General features: G+C 46.0%; 1 long non-coding RNA gene across 1 annotated transcript in view; it reads left to right on the forward strand.

Annotated features, from left to right (window-relative positions):
• LOC150046837 (uncharacterized) overlaps positions 1-5,907 on the forward strand; it is a 29,007-nt gene extending 23,100 nt beyond the window's left edge. Inside the window, exon 3 of the long non-coding RNA XR_016539476.1 lies at positions 5,803-5,907. This is a non-coding gene — a long non-coding RNA (uncharacterized LOC150046837). The remainder of the gene's footprint in view (positions 1-5,802) is intronic.
• The last annotated feature ends 803 nt before the right edge of the window (positions 5,908-6,710 follow it).

Genomic DNA, 6,710 nt, shown 5'->3' on the forward strand with positions numbered 1-6,710 from the left:
TTGGCTAGTGCTCCAGAGAGCCACACTTCCAACCTCTGGGTTTTTCTATTTATTGCTGTTATGTTTAACTTTCTATTTTCCCCCAAAGGGACAAAAACCCACTAAAATGAAAAGGAGACATTTTTATTTCTTCTTTTAAGAAAAGGAAGATCCATGTGACAGATCTGTGGGTTAATATTGTGATGGTGACTGAGCCAGCTTGGCTCTGAGTTTTTCTTATCAGCAAGAACAAAAATGCACAAAGTAAGAGAATGACAGTAAATAAATAGATTTCTGATGCTGCCAGGAGTACAAAGTTAAAGCAAAATAGTGTAATAAGGCTGGGTTCCAATGGCTTGTGCCTGTTATCCTACCTACTCAGGAAGATGAGATCTGAGGATTACAATTTAAAACCAAGTCCATGAGACTCTTATTTTCAATTAACCGCCAAAAAGCTGGAAGTGGAGATGTGGGTCAAATGGTAGATCACCAGCCTGGAGCAAAAAAAAGCTAAGGGGGAATGTCCTGGTTTAGATATTAATTTTTTTTGTCACACTGGGCAACTGGTCTCCCACTGGGCTCGTTCCCCAGCTAGATTTACATTGCGTTATGTAGAAAGATGCCAAAGTTTATCACAGAGGAGAACTCCTTCCTTGTCAGAACTTAAATTCTCCTAACCCATTCCGAGAAATTCAGATTTATTTGTAAGTTTGTTCATTGGCTGTATTTCTTTCCTGGGGCTGTGAAGATAAATCAGCACAATCTTAGGGGCTGAGCACACCGCTTCACACCATTATTCTCTCTCACTTCTAGAGGCTGGAAATGCAAAGTGAGGGTGTCACCCAAATCCATGCTCCTGAAAAGGGGGAGGAGAATCTTTCCCATGATCCCTTCAGCATCTGCTGCCTGCCTGCAGGACATTTTTAATATCCCTCGGCCTGTAGAATAGACAGTCTCCATCTTTGCCTTTGTATCAGGCTTGTCCCTCTTTTACAAATCCTTCTCTGTCTTTCTCTTACACTGATTGCCATTACTGGATTTGGGATGCACCCTGAATCCAAGACCACCTTGTCTGCAGATCTCCAGTTATACTCTCAAAGGCCTTTTCCCAAATACATTCACACGGTGCAGGGATAGGAAACTGATAGGGCCATCATTGTATCTTGAGGGCCACCATTCAGTCAGTCACATCCCCCCACATATGCTTATCTTAGGTTGCTTCAAGACCTAAAGAGTCTGCCTGTGGAACAGATTTCCACAGAAGAGACATAAATAGGGTTCAATAAATAGCCAGTGTTTTTCCAGGAATTCCAAATACAAACTTGGACTCTTAAGGCAAATTGGACAGTTGACTTCCTGGAATATACTCTTCCATGCAGAGAAAAATGATCATCAAGCTTTATAAAACCATAGCTCTCTAAACGGAAACACTCTCACGCTGCCTGCGTTGGGCTATTATGTACAATCGGTCCTATAGTTGACCCTAACTCATCTGCCTCTTCCGGTAGGTGTATTGTCCATGGGGAGAGGGGGACTTAACTTCTCTTACCTGGAAGCTGAGCCTGGGATGGTGTGTGTGTGTGTGTGTGTGTGTGTGTGTGTGTGTGTGTGTGTGTGTGTGTGTGTGTGTGTATGTGTCTGTCTGTTTACCAGTGCAACATAGAAGAAATGATTTTCTGCATTGTTGTAAGTATATTCTTTTAGAGTCCTGAGCCACCAGTACAGAGCCTGGCTACCCTGTTGGAGAAGTTATACAGACAGAAACGGGGCTAAGACTGCAGCCAGTAGGCCAGTTGAGTTGTGCAGTGATACAAAAGACCCCAGGAAAGGCCAGCAGAAAAACCTTGCTGTGAGGCTCCTGGGCAAGGCTATGATCAAGTGAAATCATCCACTGAGTGCATGAAGTACCAGGCTTGGCACCGACTTGTCATGCAATACTGGGTGATCACAAAAAAGCAATTACCTTTACTTTGCCCACTTCGTGGACTGATTAAATGGAATTGTGTGTTGCAGTATTGTTCTGAAAACAAGAATGGCACCAGTTCTTTGTGTTGGAGGCCAATTGGCACGTGCATGCGCGCGCGCACAACACACACACACACACACACACACACACACACACACACACACACACACACACAGAACTCTGGAGAATGGAAAGACTGCTTCTGTCCATACACAAAGGAGACAGCACACCCCCTCTGATTTGAGGATTGCCTGGAAGAAAAATGATTCCAACCTCCTGTTTCTGGTGCAGTAGGAATATAATTGCAGGCACCACAATTAGAGGATTCTGGAGTAGACATTGGTATCCCTCGAATGGAGCTAAAAATAGTTGAACATTTCTTTTGCTGTACTCACTTGCTATCCTGGCATTTGGCACATGGCTGGAATGTTTCCCCCTCTTCTTACTTTTGTATTTTTCCATTGGATGTTCGATTTGCTGCTCATGGTGAAGACTTAGGCATGCTTTTGATTCCTTGAACTCCAAATAGGTTCTTTCCTTTCTTGGAGGAATCCTGGGGTTTCCAGGTGTTGGGAATGGGTCCCAGCATGCAGAGAACAGCACCCAGCACCACGTCCTTTGTCCTGGCTGGGTGCTGATGACTCAAGCCAATGGTCCTAGCCCCTCGGGAAACTTGAGTTCAGAGGCAGCCTGTGAGACTCAATCTCCAATTAACCAGCAAGAAGCTGGAAGTGGAGCTGTGACCAGCAGTACAATGCTAGCCTTGTGTAGAAAAAGCAAAGTGAGAGTGCAAGGCCCCAAGTGCAAGTACCAACACACACACACACACACACCACGAGCGTGCCTGCGGGTTTGTCCTGTGTGATGAAACTTGAGGCTGGTGGCTGCTCTCCTTTCCCAAACAGGGAAGTGGGCTGGCCAGGTGACTTGGCCAAGGACCATGGGCATTCAAGGGGGAAGTGGAAAAGGAACCCATTATGATCGGTCGCCAGGGTGAGTGCTGTGTGAGTGTTGTTTTTGGGTCCTTGTTACTAGCCACACATTCTGGAATCAGAGAGGCAAACAGGAGGAAGCGGATGTGGAGGCCTTAGAAAGAGGTGGTCCCTGGCAGCCACTTTGGAGTCACAGATCAGCTTGGTAAGGTAAGTGCAGTGAGTCAGAGCAATCACCAAAGCGAAGCTGGGAAACCTCTTGAGTGATTGCTGGATGCATGAGGCACTCAGTCCTAATGTCCTGAAGGATTATTCTGTTCCTTTAGCAACATGGACGCCAACAGAGGGACTAGAAGTCAACCTCCCTCCTCCTCCTCTACTCTTTCTTATCTTCTACATAATCTCCGTGTATAATATATATGCTGGAGACCTTTTATAGTTTTCTTTATGGGAAACTATAAATGTCCATTAAAGGTCATGGCTGCCCTTCCTTTCCAAAGAACTATCCTGGGCCAGTCTTTCTACCTGGGAGAACTTATCCTCCCTTGCCTTGAGGGGTCTGAGTTGCTGATATTGGGTGAGTGAAGGTGCAGAATATCTCAGGGCACAGCCTGCTCGTGGTTCTCACTGTGACCAGGCTCATCTTGTGTCCTTGCCTATCCTGCTTCAGCAGGTGCTTGTCTCAAAGCACACCCCGAAGTCACCCACAGATGGTGTCTTGGATTCTGCTTCCAGATAAGCTGACCTTTGCACGTGTACTTCTACCCATGTACGCATAGCTTTGACACCTGATCCATACGCCCACATAGGTGTGTATGCATACATGTGCAGATGTGAGTTTCTGTGTCCAGATGTGCTAGGGTATGACGAGAGGTTTGCCTGATGAGTTCATCCAGAACTGTGACCAGAAACCTTTCACTCTGAAGTTCCATCTTGCCTTCGTCCCAAATTCAACAGTGTCCATGGGTCATCAATCTTTGGGGCTTGAGGGTTGTTGCGGATGCAGGGGGAAGCTGTAGTTTATTCGTTTATTCAAAGTATGTCATACAGAATGCCCTCCCCAGTTGATTTTGGGGGAGCAAGGGTAGCGTTGCAAGAGAGGGGTCTGAGTTTTCAAAACGCTCACTGAATAGTGAGAAAAAGAGCCAGCCAAGCAATGTTATCTGTGAGGGAAAACACCTCCCACCCTGCTGTGCCTAGAAACTGCAGAATGAGGCTGCTGGAAGAAGTCGACTGTTCAGAAATATTGATAGGCTGACAAAGAATTCGAGTCCTCAGATGTCTGACTCTGATTATTTCTGAACCATAAACACATTTTAATTCTCCCCTTAGGCCAAAGATCAAACTTGGGACTGTGGCCTTTGAGATAAGACACGAGATGATGCCATGTCGTCCACATCTGTACACGGCTGCCCGGGGAAAGCAAACCCTTTGGCTGCCAAGGGAGGGGAAGGTGTCGCTTGCCTGGGGCTTCCTTGTTTGTATTGTGGAGGGATTCTCAGCAGGAATAGGGGGGGTGTGAGGGAACCCCCAGCCTAAGATGAAGGGGGCCCTTTCCTCACTGCTCTTGGGATAAAATCTACACCTGTACTGTGATCTCCAGGGCCCTACCAGGCCTTTCTCTACTTCTGTTCTTTTACCCAGCAGGCTCCTGGCTCATGACTCCAGCTACTGGGACTGTCAGTCTCCCTATCATCCATTGTTCGCTACGTCTCCTATCTTGGGTCTTTGCTCAATTAATTCCTCCTCTCCTATCCTGTCCAGTCCTGTCCAGTTGTGTCTCCTCCCTTCCTCTCCCTTCCCCTTCCCCTCCCCTCCCTTCCCCTTCTCTCCCTCCCCTTCCCTGCCCTTTCATTCAACGCTGGTAGTAGGGCTTTAACTTGACACCTTCACTCTCTTGCTTAGCTTTTTTCACACAAGGCTGATACTCTACCATTTGAGACACACTTTCATATATATATATATATATTTATATACATACATATATATATATATATCATGTTATTTAAGTGGAGATCTGAGTCTCTTGAATTTGTCTGTCTAGGCAGGTGGAACTGCAACCCTCAGATCTCAGCCTCCTGAATAGCTAGCATGAGACCTGACTGTGAGCTACCAGGGCCCAGCAGGCTGTTCTGTCTTGGGAGACCCTCCCTTCCCCTCCCAGGATGCCCATCTCCAGCAGTCTACTCGGGAATCCATGGGCCATCCGTGTCTGTGTCTTAGTGCTCTGACTTACGTGTTTCTAGGAGGTTTTTTTTTTTTTTTCCTGAAGCACTTACTTTGAGTCGACCTCTAAAGAAGGAGAGCACTTCAACCCTTTGTGTACGTCTCGTCTCCTCAGCCACACTAACAAGTGAGTCTACTGTGTCCTGGCACCATGTAGAGTGCCCAGGATTACACCCAACTTGTAGTGGGAGAACAAAGTAAGTTCGCATCTCCTCACTCAGAACAAGCCATCAGTTCTTCCAGACATGATTACCATTATTTTCTAAGAGTTCCCCATAGGCTTATGCTTGTCATTTTAGCTACTCAGGCAGCTGAGATTTGAGAAACATGGTTCAAAGCCAGCCCAGGCAGAAAAGTCTATGGGACTCTTATTTCTAGTGAACCTGAAAAAAACTGGAATAAGGGTGTGGCTCAAGTGCTGTAGCACCAGCTTTGAGCAAAAAAAGCCAAGCATGAGTTCCTGAATTCAAACACAAGTGCCAGCACAAGCAACAAGAAGAAGGAGAAGTGGGAGGGAGAAGAGGAAGGGGAAGAAGAGGAGGAGGAGGAGGAGGAGGAGAGTGACCAAGTATGATAGATAGCATATCTGAGAATGTGGTGAGGTTACATTTGACTTACAATTGTTAAATCATGTGAGTTATATTAACAAAGGTATGTCAACGGACTTTTTGCTAAATAATTCAAATCTTCTGTCACCAGGGAATGTTATCCTTGACAACTCTGATACAAAATGTTATTTTGAAGAATTCTGGCAGAAAAGAATTTCTTCTTCCAAAAATCAGTATGCTGTTTTCTACTCCTCATTTATCGGTAAGGAAAATAGAGACGAGACTCTGAACTGGCGATTATTCAAAGACCCAGGCGCCTTCTTTCCTTTCTCTGTTCTTTTTGCTTTCTTTATTTAGTTTTTTTCTGGTCATGAGTCTTAAACTCTGGGCTTGGACACTGTCCCTGAGCTCCTTTTGCTCAAGGCTAGTGCTCTACCACTTGAGCCACAGCACCACTTCTAGCCTTCTCTGAAGAGTTTATTGGTGATAAGAGTGTCAGGGACTTCCCTGCCTTGTCTGGCTTCGAACCGTGATCCTTAGATCTCAGCCTCTTGAGTAGTTAGGATGACAGATATGAGCCACTGGCACCCAGCCTTGCTCTGCCACTTCTAGAAGAGAAATGAAGACTGCTATTTTGACTCATAGCACCTTCTCCCTAGCACACAAGGGTCACAGTTATAGAAATAACCACTGCCAAATAGAAATGAATGACAGCGTGGCGCTTATGACTGCCATTTGTTATATGTATCCAGTAGGGTGATTGTTTGTGCAATGCACAGAACAAGCCTCAGTTTTTGTGTGGAATGGAGTCTGGCCACCCTCCCCCCCACATCTCCTCCCTCTCCCCCTCTACTTAGCTCCCTTTCATGGGTGAGCCGGTCCATTAGGCCTCAGAGTCACACATCATCTCCATTGTGGGCCGCGGCTTTCCAACAGAAACTCAAGATGAATGATGCAAGTATCTAAAAGTCAGCGGCACACAAAGGCCAGGACTCTCACACATTTGTAAACAGTGTAAAAAGCTTTGTACGACTCAAATGGCTGCAGACAGGGAAAGTG

Source organism: Megascapheus bottae, chromosome 24 (assembly GCF_031878675.1).
Source record: "Megascapheus bottae isolate mThoBot1 chromosome 24, mThoBot2.hap1, whole genome shotgun sequence".
Classification (NCBI taxonomy): domain Eukaryota; kingdom Metazoa; phylum Chordata; class Mammalia; order Rodentia; family Geomyidae; genus Megascapheus; species Megascapheus bottae.